We start from the raw sequence: 17,917 nt of genomic DNA, 5'->3' as shown, positions 1-17,917 counted from the left end.
GGATAATAGAAGGGTAAACACGAAACATCTCTTTGTTATTTCACCTAACGCAAAATTAATATTTACTCAATGATTACCTACATTTGAACTGAATGGTCATGACCTTTCAACCAGACTTACCAAGTAACACACTTGTGCGAGGTTAATTCATATATTTGTTCGATCGAAGGGGTACAGTGTATGCCTCTTTTCAAGATAAAGATTATTTAAAAAATGGTGAAAAATAGAGTGGAATCATTTAATACCAATAGGAAACCAGCTTGAACAGTAGGCAGGAATGCCAATTTTGTCTTTTGCCTAACATATAAAAGTCACTCTCTAAAGAAGCACTGAACCTGATGAGACAACACTAACGTGGAAGCTTCCTAATTGAGTACAAACTCAAGTTTGTTGAAATCAATCATGGTCCCCAAGGCTAGGATTGGGACAAAGAAAATTTACTTCGGTTATTTTCGGAACAAATGCTGGGTGGAGGGGGTCTGGTCTTTCAATGTCTTCTCAGGAACAGAAGGTCAACCGGAGCAGACATATTAGTAAAAAAAAAATAATTTAAAAACATCCCCACTTTATATTTAAGGTTGTTCAAATCAAGACCCGAGGCGAAAGCGGGATCACAAAAGGGGCAAAATTTTCCATTGCAATACCGGGCATATAAGGGATTAATCTTTCACTAGAGAGACACTGTGAGAGAGGTCACAAAATTATTTCCGCTGCCATTTTTTGAAGTGCCCATATACATTTTCTTAACGTAACGCAGGGCTTAATGTCCATTGCAGTAGGTCCAGTAAAATTTAAGGACCCTGTCCGAATTGAGAATCGGCTCTTAAGGTAAAGATTCCCAAATGACAAGCAGATTGATTTTTTCAGTGCTCTTCATTATAAATCTTGCATTTTGATACTCTAATATTTCATAACCATGGGAAAAGTAGATAAGCCTAAAATCTTACTTTTCTCGACAGAAAAACATCATAAAAGTCATGAATATTAATTTTCCAAATGTTACCATCTTATTTATTTAAAATTCCCAATTTGAGACCTTGTGTAAAAAAGGTTCATTAAGCCCTGTGACGTTGAACTAGCCAAAATGACCTAATTGGGTCAAGATTATGACATACATCAATTCACAACCAGAAAACCAGTTTTCAAACTTATTTCCGAATCCTGTTTGATTTTTACTTAATGTCTGAACTGTTTGCTTGTAATTTTTAAATAAAATATACTTTAAACTATACCTAACAAGTATATTTCTTTGTAGTTCAATCCATTAGAGAATTAAGAATTGGAGACAGATTAAATATTTATCTGACAGTGACCTTGAATTTGCCAGATTGACCTTGGATCTTGGATGAACGTCCTGACAAACCTTCAGGACACCCGTAATATTTGTGCGAAGTAAGAAAAACCAAATTGATACTTCTCACTTAAAAGGTTATGGACTAGAAATGAATTTTACCTTTTTTCTGCTTGAACTTGCCAAAATGGCCTTGGGTCAAGATCATGACGCATATAAATTTTACTTTTTCTGGCCCACTGGTTCTTGGGAAGAAGATTTTTAAATTTTTCTTGTACTATTCAATGTTAAACTTTCATCTCCTGTTGTAGTTCAGTGTTACTCCCGGGGGTCATAATTTGAACAACATAGAATCTACACTTTTTCACAAAGCATCCACCCAAGTTTCATCTTTTCTAGCCCAGTGGTTCTTGGGGTTTTATAATGACCCGATCGTATTTTTGCCTTTTCTTGATTATCTCCCCAATGAACCGTGCTTGGCCCTTCATTTGAACATTTTAGAATCTCTCTTGTTAGCTAATTAAGAGGGGGAAATCTTGTAAACGTCTGTGGAATAGCAGGACAAAAAGAGAAACTTGAGCGTTGTACCGTGAGCATTGTGTCTCATGGGCCTCTTGTTAGACCTCTTACAGATTTTATTTTGCAGAATAAAACATCAGAAATGACATATGTATAACTAAACTAAACAAATTACGAAAATCTTTTGCATTATTCAACTTTCATGTTTCCCGTGAGTTAGGTACTGCTTAAACCTAATTTTCATCCCGTTTAGTTTTCAATGTCTCTTATTCAAAACATGTGATCACTGGATGTTTCCACTCTGCAAAACGTAATTTTATTTTGCAAAAAGGAAGTTTTGGGCAATTCGCTCATTGTTTTCTCTCTCTTTTTTGTTAATCAAAAGCTGTCTGCTATTTTCCCTTCATTTAATTCAAATTTCTGAAATTAAATTTCAACCTTATTTAAAAAAAACAATGACAGTGTTTTTTTAATTCAATATAATTATACACAATGGAAATTTTACGAGAGAAAATTAGAATAGAATTATTGTATATAAAATACGCGTATAATCAGAGGTTCTTCATATTATATAATTTAAACATGCAATCTATGGTCAATTACTTCAAGTTTAATCGCTGCTTAAAATGATTCTTGCTTTAAAGAAATGAATACATAGAAAATTTTTAATGTTTCGTAGTTGAATATGGAATATATTTCACGTGGAACAGGATTTTGGATACTTACATTTCTATGTATACTTATGTATTTATACCCCACGCAACTAGTTGCGGGGGGTATAATGTTTTTGACCCGTCCGTCAGTCAGTCAGTCAGTCGGTCATCCGTCAGTCCTGTTTTTTTTTTGTCAGCGCAACTCCTCCTAAACCGCTGAACAGAATTTCGTCAAACTTTGCAGATATATAGGAAACAATGTGTAGATGTGCATATTACATGTACCAGGAAATTCCGATTCCTTTATTTTTTTCTGGGAATTTCGGCACTTTTCAACTTAGATTTTGGCCATATCTTGAATATAGAGAGGAACAGTTTGTCAGCGCATCTCCTCCTAAACCGCTGCACAGAATTTCGTCAAACTTTGCAGATATTTGGGAAACAATGTGTAGATGTGCATATTACCAGGAAATTCCGATTCCTTTATTTTTTCTGGGAATTTCGGCACTTTTCAACTTAGATTTTTGGCCATACCTTGAATATAGAGAGGAACAGTTTGTCAGCGCAACTCCTCTTAAACCGCTGCACAGAATTTCGTCAAACTTTGCAAATATTTAGGACACAGTGTGTAGATGTGCAAATAACCAGGAAATTCCGATTCCATTATTTTTGCCCTAAGAGTTTTGCCTATTATTGAAGAAACTTTCCAGCTAGGTAATAAGGAAATCCACTGGAGTCAGCCTTTGTAATGACATTTTATGTGAAATATTTTATGACCTTAAAAGACCCCTATTGATTTTGAGATCAAAATATTAATGATTTAACACACACACAAAATCTTGAATATTTCTCAACCCCCCCCCCCCCCCTCAAATTGGTGCTTTGCCTTAAATAATTTCATAAGTATATAAACAAATTCATATGACTACATCATAATTTTGTTTCCATCAATTATTTAAATTGCATGTGTTGGACATGGACTTACACTCATTAACAAATCGAAATCACTGAGGAATTAATTAAATTTGTAACATACAAAGATTTGAATATCCTTATATGCAAGAAGTTTTGATGTGATGATGTTTTTGCAAGTAATGCCCCTTTTTGAATTATACTGTGTATTTAAAATGCACTGTGCCATTCAGTACGTGTTGCATTGTCGAGTTTTGGGGGAGTGTGGGGTTTGTGAGCTTGCTCACTTTTTCTTTCATTTCAATAATGTACTGCACTCGTGAGAATAAAAAAATTACCCTGTTTATTTAATGAAAAAAAAAATCCATATCCAGCTATAAAACATTAAATTTTCTGTTTATTACATTTTCTTTCGATCCTGTTAGCTATAAGTGTAATTAGTTTCAAATTGTGAAATATTAATTTTACTCAATAAATATAAATTATCTTACTGTTGAAAAATTTTGATATTACCATCAAGATTTTTAATTTATGACAGACGGTGGTAAAATCTTTTCTGTAGAGGAAGTGATATTTTCTGTTAATGATTTATCCGTTTCTTATACAATTTACATATTTAAAAAAAATGTTGCATGATTTGTAGGGCTGGGTATCGGGTGGGAATTTCGTATGGCGATATATTGCGACAATTTTAACTGTATTGCAATATGTATTGTAATACTTTAAATGACAGTTAAAATGCTCTTTTTCTTAGTTTATTAACCTTTATCGATAAGCAGGGTGTGTTACAAAAAAGTTCTTGTTGATTTCACTACAGTTTCTGAACGAAATGCAACTATACAACAGCAACTTTACCGTTTGGTACTGTTCGGCACAATTGAAAACGTTACTGACATATTAAATTTCATATTTTACTTAAGAAATCTAAAGCCCATGCAGTTTGCCTGTATATCGGTACTGGAAAAACGTATCGCAATACGATATGTTTTGTTAACGAATCGCAATATACCGGAATATCGATGTTATTGCGCAGCCCTAATGATTTGTCTGTTGGCAGATGAAGATCTTGTGCTTGTGTGTCATAACGAGACGCACAGACACATTAGATGCATATTTTACCTAGAAATGATGTTAATAATATTTAATTATGTAATAGTTACGACACTGAATGTTAATTGAAATACTTTTGGCTTTAAATTACCGTTCACAAACTTAAGTTACATTTGTTGTACAATACTTTGTTTGTTTTGAACATATTTTATTGACAATATGTCAAAGGATTGGACAGTTCCAAAAACGTAGTCCCCCCCCCCCCCCACATAATTGTATTGTATAAGCTAGCACTTCGACAGTTGTTAGCAATATCATTGCCTTTGTGTGTATGAATATATATTCAAAATGAAATCATCAGTTTCCATATGAAGTTGTTGGTCTTTTTCCGTTAAAACCTCCGGTTAAGTCAGTTTATCTAGGATTCAGTAAAAGGCACTATTTCAGTTTAATCTCTTGCCTATAATCTTTTCATAAGGAGAGTTTGATTCTCGAACCTGGCAGGAAATTTTTTTTTTTTTTTTTATCAGTGACTTGACTGGTATGCGATCATTATGTCGATCTACTAATTAAATGAAAAAAATATCTCACTTCATGTGGTCCACGATCTTTCCAAACTTGGAATGAAAAGCATGTGTTTACCTCTTCAGTTTCTGTACAACAGTTGCAAGATAATTGCATGGAATCATTCATAGACAGCAGAATAAATTGCTCCTTGTTTTTTAACATGTTATAAAATTAGTTTTTTGGGAGGATAATTCATATCAGTAAAATACATGTTAATTTAGGTAATTTTAATGCTGGTTATCTACATTATGTCTTGTTTTTTTGAAATTAATTTTGCAATAGAGTAACTCGGTGCAGATCCTGGCTAAGTAGAATTTTATTGAATTAAGTAGAATGTTATTGAATTAATATGTAAGTAAGACAACCGACTTTTGTGAATTTTCCCCCTTAAAATCGTGTTCTCGAGTTATTGTTACTTGCTTTTCATGAAATAAATTGTTAATTAAAAAAATAATTTATGTGAAGTAGTTTGCAACATTATATTTTAAATTCTAATTAGCATTTTCACATGAACATAGAATTTTACAGGCTTGCTTGATTCCTTCGACTTGTTACTTTTTCACAATTTAAAGTTTTTTGCTACGGAAGCAGTCCTTTGTGATTATAATTGCCTAAAGCTTTTGTCTTTAAAAATGTACATATATTTGTAAACAAATCATAGTTGAAATGCGCCGCTCTACTATATATATTTTTATTCACACTGAGATTAGGCAACTCTTTTAGTCTGCATCTTTTGATGCAGACTAAAATTTGGTTCAGTTTTACCCAAACGGCTGTGATTTCTGCGATTTATATTGAATAAATCCTCATAATTAATATTAGTATGTAGGCCATCCTACATGTAAAATATATTTTCAATACAATTTCTTTGCAGAAAGATACACAACAAAAGACACTGCTGAATATTATCAACATATACCAATACTATGGTAATATTATACATTTATTGACTGGGTTCGAGGGCAACATGCGTTTTGTCGGACCCAAGAATGAAACTGTTTGCCTGAGGCCGTTAGGCCGAAGGCAAACATTTTGGTTCGAGGGGTCGACAAAACGCATTTTGCCCGAGAACAAAGTCAATAAATACGTTGTTATATCTTTTACTTTTTATTTTGACTAATCATGATGTAAATTTCGGTTACCCGCACTACGGTTTAAAATCGGTCAATTCCGCAAAGTTTTGTCGAACTCCAAATAACGCAAATAAGATATAGCTGATCCCGCCCACACTGTGACGTAAGCCGTCCAAAATCTCATCGTCAGGTCCAATATCTCACTCTGCGATCAAACATCGATATTTTATGACCGCTCAGTAAAACATTGGAAATTTTAGACTTTTTTTAGTATTGAATTATATCGGAAACAATTTTAAAGGTATAACAATTCTACTTAATATGAACTAATTAGGAAGGAAATATCTATTGTTTTGCGCTCCTTCATGAAGGAAACGTTTCAAAAGCAACAGAATATTTTGGAATTTATAATATATAGTACGGTAGTGGGCAGCAAACCAGTGAAAGCAAAATTGTATTGGTACAAAGTTTAGACATATCAATGCTTAGTTTGAATTATATTTGAAGTAGGGATTTCATATTATCAATTTACATTATGAAATTTTAATGATGACAATTTCACACTCGAAATAAGTTAAAAAAGCCCTATATCATATACCTAGTAGTGTACATGTATCAGCCGTGATACAGCTAAACTGGATTAGGTGAAACAGCATCTTAGAACTAGGACTGTCTCGCCCACAGGTCTGAGATACATATGTATCTCTGTCTCGGTCCGTTGTCAAGAAGCTGTCTCGCCCTCAAATTTTAATCCATTAATTATTTCTGTTTAATTTGTTTGAACTAAGAGTAAATTTGTATTAGAGTGTTAAAGAAATATATTTTGTACACTAAAATTACATGTGAATCTTAAAAAAAATTATCTATGCTCAAATACTTATTTTTTTGAAAATGCGCCAAATGATCGTTACTTGTTACGTAAGAGAGGTAACTCTTGTTTACTGAGAACATAACATACATGTATGAAATGGACCTTAATTTGCTTTGACAGTAGGACAATATTAAATTTTCTCTTTTACATGTATGTGTTTTTTTTTTGTAATTTAAATGTCTATTGTAAGCAAAACAAACAGTTTTTAAAAACCTCAGACCTGTATTAAATGATTCGTTAAACCCGGTTTGATCCAAAGTGAAAGTAGAGATATTTAAAAGTCAGAACCTTTCACTCTTTATCTAAATAGGCCTTGGAAAGTAATATGTTTTGAAACACCTGTACAGCTCTACTAATCATACAAATTCTTTCTCTACAGGATTAATCACCTTCTTCAAGCAACACCTACTCGATGAACATCAAAACAAAGGAAGGTAACTCTAATTTTGTTTCTTGCGACAAAATTGAAATTATCTTTATTTTTTTTCTATTATTTCTTTGGTTTGAGATATATGATATTGACAACATCATACTACTGTTTTGATCTCGTCCCTGTCATCAGCCCGAGCGGTTGGTCTCGGGACCAACCACTCGAGCTGATACCAGGGCCGAGATCAAAACAGCAGTTTGATATTCTATTTAGCACCAACTGTTCAAATTAAAAGTTATAAGCAAGATTATTTTTTTTTAAAAGAAGGTCAATAGGTAAAAATTGTTTATATCCAAGGAAAGGCCTTGACACAAAGAATACACCTGTAAAATATGTAAGCCCTAACATCAACCGTTCAACAGATATGGCCAAGTTTAAAGTTTTTCAAAAGAAGGTCAAACTCAAGGTAAAAGGGTCAAAATTGTTGGTACCCAAGGGGAGATCTTTTCACAAGAAATACACAAGTGTAATATGCAAACCCTAGCTCTAACCTTTCAAAAATTACGGCTAAGGTAAAAGTGGGTCAAACTCGAAGGTCAAAGTCAAAAATATTTGTACCCAAGGGACAGACAGATGGAGCAAAATTAAATTATTTGCCACCGCATCTTCGATTACAGGGGTATAAAAAATGAAAAGCATGACGTTAAATCTACAGATTTGTTTCTTGATTTTTATATTCTAAACACCAATGTCCGTTAGCAGAGACAAAGATCCGCTTATGATCTATCAAATGTTTAACGGTTACCCTATTGAGATGACAACAGTCTTAAACTCATTTCTGTGTAAAATAACCAAAAAAAGTTTTAATTACACTAAATGTTTATGCTTAAAACCAGTAATGCATGAATAAATAGGGAGTTTCCCAGGATGTTTGCTAATCGAGACATTTGTCTAACATAAAAATAGATAAATGACACTGAAACAGAAAACGACGATTAGATTTGCCTTCTTAATTTATTTAAATATACATGTAATTAATACATCACATTAGAGTAGAAAACCTTGCATGGCTGCTTTAATATTTAAGTTCCAAATTTATCAACGGATAATGTTTGGATATGTCTGGTAGTTAAGTATGAGGGATATGTCTGGTACATGTATATACTATACTTGGGATCACCTCTTCCAGATCACACATACAGATGACTACTGAAGCTCTTCACATATGCAGTCTGTAGAACTTGAAAACTTTAACGCTGTGTGGAAACATTGGCAAAATTTGATGAATGACTAGCATTTGTCAGTTTTTCTTATTATAAGAGAAATGTTGAATTCTAGCTAGTTGACCGTCAAAATTTTCAAAAATAACCAAAATTTTCAACCCTTTAATGTACAATATGTAATAAATGTTCTCATGTTTACAATATCCTTCCTACTAGATTCTGAGACAGATTTTACTATCGTTACCTCCATCTATTTTCATTTTAAAACATTAAACTGTGGTATTTCCAATAAAATTCAAACCTTCCTTACCCCAATATAAATTTCGTTGTGCGTTGTTTGTTTGTTTTTTTTTCGGTCTAGAATTTCTCACAGGGCTGTCCAAAGTTTATTCTAGTTTAACATCACCTATAAAATTTAAAACCTACCAGGGAGGGAGGAAAAAATAAACAAAAATTTCATACAAATGTTCATTTCTACAAATTAACCTGCTCAGTGCATAAAAACTCTACTGAGTAATAAGAGTATTGGATTAGATAATTTTGCATTACACAAGTAAAAGGTTTATTCCTGAGACACTTAATGGCTTGCATCCTTTGTGAACATATGATGTACACTGAATGTTCAGAAGAGTGGATTCCAACTAGGTCTAGTGTCCATTGGATTTTATATCACTTCATACATGTACACTGTAGGAAAATACTCCTCTTAGGGAACTATTTTACGATATCTACAATTAAAATCATTATGACAATATTTATTATATTCTTATATTTAAATGTCTTAAAACTAAACGTATGCTGTGTTTTTCTGTCGTTCCATTACTAGCATTTGGTTTTGGAAGGGAAAATACAATATTTGTTGTACCATGGCTTTTAGATTACTTTACCTTTGACTTCCATACATATACATGTAGGACAGGGTCATTAAAATTCCTTCATCTGCCCTCATTTCCTCCTCTCTTTGATTTGAAAGCCCTCGTCTATAAGCTTCTTCCTACTAAAATGTCAATGTCTAATATTTTCAATTCTTTTAATATTGTAGGAATATGACTACCACATGTACTAGCTGCAGATCTGTAGCTCGCTGGTCTGAATAAATTGGGATGGACGACCAAAGAACTACAGTGCCACCAACTGAAAAATTGTATATTTATTGCGCACAAAAATTGCGCTTTTTCTCGATTTAATTTTCGGTATATTTAAGCTGCCATCTCAAATTATTACTAACTATGTGTTCGTAACATATTTTTTGCACTACTTTCACAATAGAACATTTCCCAAAACGTTGTAAAGAGCCCTTCTGGGTCTGAAATTGAGACCATGGAAAATTTCGCCTATTAATACTGCCATCTTGGGTGGCAAGACAATTCGGTCCTACGCGCTTCGTACACGACTTGGACATAGAGTTTTGTTGTGGAAGTAGTAAGAGAATATGTTAGGAACACACGGTTAGTAATATTTTTATATATATATACCTAGAAATAAATCGAGAAACAGCGCATTTTTTGTGCGCAATAAATATACACTTTTTTCAATGGGTGGCACTGTAGCTCTTTTGCCGTCCATCCAAATTCTTTCAGACCAGCGAGCTACAGATCTGCAGCTACATGTATACATGTATAATCGGATCATTTTACTTTCCTTTTAATATTTAGAAATATTTCAAGATATGAAACTATTAAATAAAAGTAAAAGTGATACATCTCACTCTATTTTGTAAAATGTTGGTTTTCGACATACTGTACATGTACACTAATAAAAATCAATCTCCAACACAGTGAATGGTTCAGCAGAAATAATGACGAATTGAGTTGTGATTTGACAACTGACATAAAACACTCACCAACATCTACATAAACATCAATTATAAAACCATCTATGTTTTTTTTTATGATCGCATACTGTTTACATCACCAGTTTTCTTCTTATAAGACACCTACTGCGATAATCTCCTTTGCAGTATTGTCGTTCGTACCTCTCAAAGACTCCTCTGCTATGGGTTCGCGTCAGGATTTTTGACGCAAAGTAAAAAAAAAAAAAACATTATATTCCAAGGATTATTTCAAATTAAACTAATAGTTCTAGATTTATTTCGTAAATATCTATCTTAAAGGACAACCATTAGCGCAGACATTTAATTATAATGAATTAAAACATACTGGTTATCCACTATTTCTCGTGCTTATCACTGTCATATAAACGAGCCATCGACAAAGTTGAATGTATGAGCCGAGGGTAGCGAGTGCGACTGCGATTTTACAGCATATTTTTTCACTAAGGTATGCAAAATTGTGTCGTTAAATATTTGTTTGTTGTTTAACGTCCCTCTCGAGAATTTTTCACTCATATGGAGACGCCACCACTTGCCGGTGGAGAGCTGCAAATTTTGACCTATACTCGGCACTCAGGGCCTTGAGCATTGAGGGATCATTTTTGTGCCAGCATCTATTGCGACACGGGACCTCGGTTTATACGGTCTCATCCGAAGACCGGTCTCCACGTCCCACAGTGGGGTTCCAACCCGCGACGTAAGGATTAACTCCTTACTCCACGACTCTAGAGCAGGCGCTCTACCACTGCGCCACGCGGGCGACTGTCGTTAAATGTAAAACGCAACCGGATACTTTAAATTCAAAATTGTTTGGGTTTTTTTTCCCACAAAGACGGATTTCTATCAGACCTACGCGCACGGGTGACGTTAAATATAGAATTAACTTTAGACAGCCAAAAGCAACAAGAATAAATGAATTAAGGTATTCAATGTATAATGAAGGGATTTTGAACAATTTTGAATCATTTTAAACTAGTTAAAAATGCACTGGTAGAAAACGATGAAAGAGAAATGATCCAAATTCACATGACTGATTTCATATAAGAAGCTGGTCATTTTGCACTTTGAAAGTTTCTGAAGAGTTATCTGCCCTTGGTGCAAAGAAGAAAATTTTAATTTCGTCAAAATATCTGTGGTAAATGATCAATTTTATTTCATATTTTAATAAAGAGAGAGTGTATGCATATTTTCACCAAGCGCTTTTTATAAAATTCAAAATACTTTTTACAATATCTTAATAACACATGCATTGCCCATAGACTTCAATGTAAAATTCAAGGTTCAATTAATTTGACAATAATCAAAATTTTGTAAATATCTTTAGTGGAGTATTTTATTTCACAACACCTTCAAAATGATACCATTATTACAAATACAGGACAGTTCATTTATTAGATACAAAATATGGTCGTTATACGTTGAATACCTTAATACACATCAGACATGATAGGGAATATATTTAAGGAATATATATATATATATATATATATATATATATATATATATATATATATATATATATATATATATATATATATATATATATGTATATATATATATATATATATATATATATATATATATATATATATATATATATATAAAATTTTATATATATATATATATATATATATATATATATATATATATATATATATATTTGTGTGTGTACAATGTCATAATAAAAAAACGTTTTGTTAAAATTTTTATCCAATGTAACCATAAGTATTCTGCATAATATGAGTATGAAGTTGATAATGGCTGGTTTGATTTGCTACACATAATCTGACTACGGTATTTCAATTTGCTATTATTTGCTATTAAAGGTATCATAAAAATCACGGAACTGTCATGTAATCTTCATTTATTATTGGACACAGACAAGAATTATACAAATAATAAGGATATGTCTTTGACTTAATTTCGCATTAATTAACATTAATTTTTATTTTTATTTCTTTGCCCATATTTTTTTTTTCATTGTTAAATTTTTACTCAGGAGTTACAAAGTAATCAGTACATTTTTATATTTATGTAAAAAAAAAATAAATAAATAAATAAAACAAAATTTAAAAAAAAGTAATCAAAACAGTCGACCACCTGTCCACTACATGTAGCAATAACAATGCCACTACTTCCAAGTTTTCAAATTTTCACCGATTTGTATACATTTTTCTGTTTAATCTTTTGTGATGTTGGTAAAAGATAGCAGAGTCCGTTGAAATAAAATCTGAAAAAGATTCACTAAGTAAAATCCTACATATGACGACTGATCCGCTTTGTTTTATTTCAATATCTGCTTGAGTAATCGAAGATACAATTTCACAAAAAATTTAAAATAGGTGGAAAGTCAATAAAGTCGGTCAGAAATATTTTTTTGCATAAAAAAGAAAGTATAGAAGAAGATGACTGCCAAAGTGAATGATAACTATATGGGCTATACGAGCTGCCTAATGCATTTGACCTTATAATGAATGATATAATGAAAAAAAAAATCAATGGAATGAGTTAATCGTCCAATTTCTTTTTTTTACTCATTCCTTATTTCCTGTTTACGCTAAAACAAATGATTTAGTCAATGAATCAGACTAAAACATTTCCAAAGTCTATTTGATTATATTAATATAAAAGGTTATATTGAAAACGTCTTATATTTGCAACATCTTTCTTCATGTACAGTATAGAATATTAATCTTGATCCTAAAACTTTATAAACTGGCGAGTCCAGAGGGGCTGTCAGGATCCTCTCGAAACTTAAAGATTATATTAGAATACATGTTTGAACTTTTCCTGAAGTATTGATCTGTTCTATTAACAATTCTAAATGTTATTTCAGCTCTCAGAATGACCCCCTTAAACCTTAGAGGCCTATGGACCAGAACGCTCACCTGGGTACCTTTTTGTTCTTTATCAGCAGACTCTTCTTCCTATATATCCCCATGTAAAACTATGATCGCCATTGTAGCCCTACTCTACTCACCTCCTCCGTAGGCTGGGGGGCCTCATGACTTGAACAAACTTGAAACTACACTACCTGAGGATGCTTCCAGGTAAAAATGATTAATAAAGGCTTTTCTGTTATTGAAAAAGGATTTTATAGATTTTTCGTATGTATTGTTATTGCTCATTGTGGCCCCACCCTACCACCGGGGTCATGATTTGAATAAACTTTAATCTGCACTACCTGAGGATGCTTCCATATTAAAATGATTTATCATGGCTTTGCTCTTCTAGAAAAGAAAATTTCAAAAAGTTTTCCTATGTTTCTTACATAATACTCTATTTGCCCATTATGGCCCCACCCTAGCCCAAGGAGACATGATTTGATCAAACTTAAATCCAGACTACCTGAGGTTGCTTCCATATAAATATGCCTGATCATGGTTTTGCTGTCATGTGGAAGATTTTTAAAGACTTACTAGGTGAGCTACTAAGAGGTCCATCGGCCACAAAGCTCACCTTAGAAACTTTAGCCGTTATATTCTTCACACCCTTCGGTAGCACAGTCGGTAGAGCAAGCGCTCCGTAATAGGAAGGCCATGGGATCAAATCCCGGCTGAGACTGACCTAACTCGGAAAAAAAAAAGGGGGAGCAGATGTCCTTCGCCAAGCGCTCGGCACTTTGAAATGAAAGTTGCAAAACTTAAAAACCGAAACCCCGTGTCACAACAGGCGTTGACATGATAAAAATCCCTCACTGCGCAATAAACCTGAGTGCCGAGTAAAGGTCTAATTTTTGAAATGTTTGCAAATTAATGTTCTATTTATGAACACATTTTAGAACAAAAAAATCTTATATTGTCCCACGTAAAAATTTGATCCCCCTATTGTGGCCTCTCCAAAGCCCCGAGGCCATGATTTGTATACTACCACAGGAAGAGGAAGATGTTTCCTACATATTTCAAAGTTAAGCTCTGATCCTCTATTGTGGACCAAACCAACCCCATGGGCCATGATTTGATCGATTTAGATTATACACTAAGGAAACTTTCACACGAATTTCATCTTTTCTAGTCTAGTAGTTCTTTAATTTAAAAAAAAATCTTATAAATTTCAAATGTAAAGCTTTCATCTCCTCCTGTGGCCTCACTTACCCCGGGGGATCATGATGATTTTAACAATTAAGAATTTACACTACCAAAAAATGAAATCACTTATGTTTCACTTTTTTCTAACCTAATGGTTCTTGAGGACAAGATGTTTTTAATTATCTCGCCATATTTGTGTCTAATCTCTATTCTCTTACCACGAAAGCGCCATTAACCCTTTATTTGAACAATTCATTTTCCCTTCTCCGAAAAATGCTTTGTGCCAACTTTGGATAAAATTGGCCTGGTGTTTCCTGAGAAGAAATCACAAGTGTGAAGAAATTACAGATGTACAGACACCGGACAACAGATGATCAGAATTCAATTGAGCTTTAAGCTCATGTGAGCTTAAAACAGCATTCATTTCATCCTTTCGATAACCCTGGGTTATGTCGGCACGAATAAGCTAGTTCCTCATTTGTTATCGTCCACTACCCCAACCTTCAAAATCTCTCTGCAGAAACTTGGTGCTGAAAGTTTATTTAATGTATGGAAGTGTAGCCTTACATTAACCCCAAAGCGAAATTCTGGATCCGCCCCTGCTACATGTAGTATATCTGTCATACTCTTACAAATCTTTCAATCTTTATATTAATATACACTCGTTGGACTAAAAGAGAAGAAAGTCATGACAAACTCAGTTATAAAAATTAACGGTTGCTGTTTTTGTGGCAGAAGAAAATTTCAGGAATCCAAGAGTACTTCACCGTAATAACTGACAGCTTAAAGGTAAATGTACTTAATGGTTTTAATGTTTACAACTAAAATGTCAAAATGATGAAGTTGTAAAACTAGGTGAATTATTTATTTAATCATGGTTCTGAAGATCTATGATGTATATTGGGGAGAATGTTTTTGAAAATATTTTACTTTATGCCAGGTGTAACGATATACGATCAACGAATATCAATTATGTTGGTTGTCTTCAACATTGATCTGAGCAATATGTATAAGGAACAGTATTCAATCTCGAAAGTCCAATGAAACGATACAAATTTGGAGCAGAGCAAACACGGACATCAAAATTTAGAGGTGGACTCAGGTGCCATGGAGGAGTGAGCATCCCCTGCCGACCGGTCACACCCACCGTGTGCTCCTTTTCATGATCGGGGGAAAAAACTGGAAAATCCGTAGACATTTAAGTGTACAAGTAATGGCCTAACAATAAGTATGAAAAACATTAGTCATCATTTGACTTAATGATAGGTTGTATGTGCTGGCAAGGTCATTGTATCGACCATAAAACTTGCATACCAGCTGCATTATTTTTCAATCATTTTTCCCCGGAAAGAGAGCATTTTACAGAGGCAAATTACCATTCCTATGTTATCTAATTAATATCAACCACTTGGACTGAAGGCCAACTCATGTTTGCTCTGCATGAATACATTTCTTCTTTCACAAATAATCTAAGCGTACAAAAGCAACAATTTTATTCCAAGCGTTCCAAAATTATCCAATCACAATTATGGTGGGGTTTGTAGCTGTAAAAAAAATAAAATTCAGGAATAATAATTAGACCGTCCGTTCTTCAGTTAAGAAATAATGCAAATTAAAAAAAAAGAAAATACCGCTATATAATGTTCAGAAAAAGGTAATTCATCATAATTAGCTCCAAAGAACCACACATTCAGGTTTTTCAATAGGCTGATATGATCTGCATATAATTCTGGTCTATATATTAGCTTTAATTAGATGGCTAATTTGGATTTCATAAGTAGATATAAGAAAGCAGCGTAGAGTAAATTTACGGAAGTAAAAAAAATGATTATGGGAGAACAATTCCTAGAGGTCACAGACCAAGAAGTATGCTGTCATTCGAATTTTATATGAAAGTGAGAAAACTTTTTTAATTCATATTTTTTTACTCCTACGAGACTCCATCACAATAGAAAAAATGCCTGCCTAAACTGTTGCACTTGCATGGTAGAGACTTTAGCCATTATCAATACATTTATACTTACGTAATGGATTATATCAGTCTTATTTTTATAAATGACTGAACAAAAACTTACATGGTTCTTCAGTAGTTGTTGAAGTGAGAGGAGCGTTTGTGGTCGGAATCGGGGGCTGTGTAACAGGGAACAAGGTACTAGGTACCGTTGTAGGGACTTCTGGTGATGCCGCAGCTGTGATGTGTGCAAATTTTACACGTCATGTGCATCAAAAGTTTTTATGTGAACTTTGCAAATATGCGCATTTAAAATCATACGCAAAACTTTATCACCAGTACATGTAGCAATATTTTCCATTTATATCTTGCATTTTACTGCATACACTTTACTTATGATTGGCATAAGACTGATTATATTGACATTTGGCAAATATTTAGTAACGTTTTCCGGTTAGATTGGAAGTACCAAATGAACATATTTACATAACAAGAGGCCCAAGGGCCTTAACGGTCACCTGAGTATAATACAACAATTTAGAAGTTAAATACACTGATAGATGAAGCATTGTTGCCCTAGCCCCCCCCCCCCTCCTCAAGAACCCCAAAAACTGAGGCCATATATTTAAAAATTTTGGAAGAGGCACTCTTGCTCATCATAATCATGCACTTAGTTTGTTTAAATAATCTCCAGTAGCAGAGAAGAAGTTTTTCAAAGAATCAATGCATTTTCACTATATAATCAATAGAGCCCCGCCCTAACACCAGAACCCCTGACCCTGGGGCCATGAAATTCACAATTTTTGAAAAGGCATCCCTATGCGTTTAAATAGTCTCCAGTAGCAGAGAAGAAGATTTTCAAAGAATCAATGCATTTTCACTATATAATCAATACAGCCCCACCCTAACACCAGAACCCCTGACCCTGGGGCCATGAAATTCACAATTTTTGAAAAGGCATCCTTATGCATCATAACCATGCACTTAGTTTGTTTAAATAATACCCAGGAGCAGAGAAGAAGATTTTCAAAAAATTAAAGCATTTTCACTATATAATCAATAGAGCCCCGCCCTAACACCAGAACCCCTGACCCAGGGGCCATGGCTTTCACAATTCTGGAAGAGGCCCACCTCCTCATCATAACTATGTACTTAGTTCCTTTATTAAATACCCAGGAGCAAAGAAGAAGACATTCAAAGAATTAATGCTTTTTCACTATATAATTTATACAGCCCCGCCCTAACACCAGAACCCCTGACCCTGGGGCCATGAATTTCACAATTTTGGAAGAGGCACTCTTGCTCATCATAACTATGTACTTAGTTCCTTTATTTAATACCCAGGAGCAGAGAAGAAGATTTTTCAATTTATTACAATGATGCCAACAGTTTGACTGCTTCATGTCCGGGAGTAAAGAAGAAGATTTTTAAAGATTGCATTATTTTTGGTGGTTTTAGCCCCACCCCCTAGGCCCCGGGGGGGAGGGGGGCAGGGACCATGAAATTCACAATTTTTGTTCCCCTTCACCCATAGATGCTATATACCAAATTTGGTTGAAATTGGTTGAGCGGTTCTAG

The sequence above is a fragment of the Saccostrea echinata genome, unplaced genomic scaffold (assembly GCF_033153115.1).
Source record: "Saccostrea echinata isolate AGI-Se365-2 ecotype Australia unplaced genomic scaffold, CSIRO_AGI_Sech_v1 ptg000004l, whole genome shotgun sequence".
Lineage (NCBI taxonomy): Eukaryota > Metazoa > Mollusca > Bivalvia > Ostreida > Ostreidae > Saccostrea > Saccostrea echinata.
The sequence above is the reverse complement of the archived record's forward strand: the minus strand, read 5'-3'. Positions refer to the sequence as shown.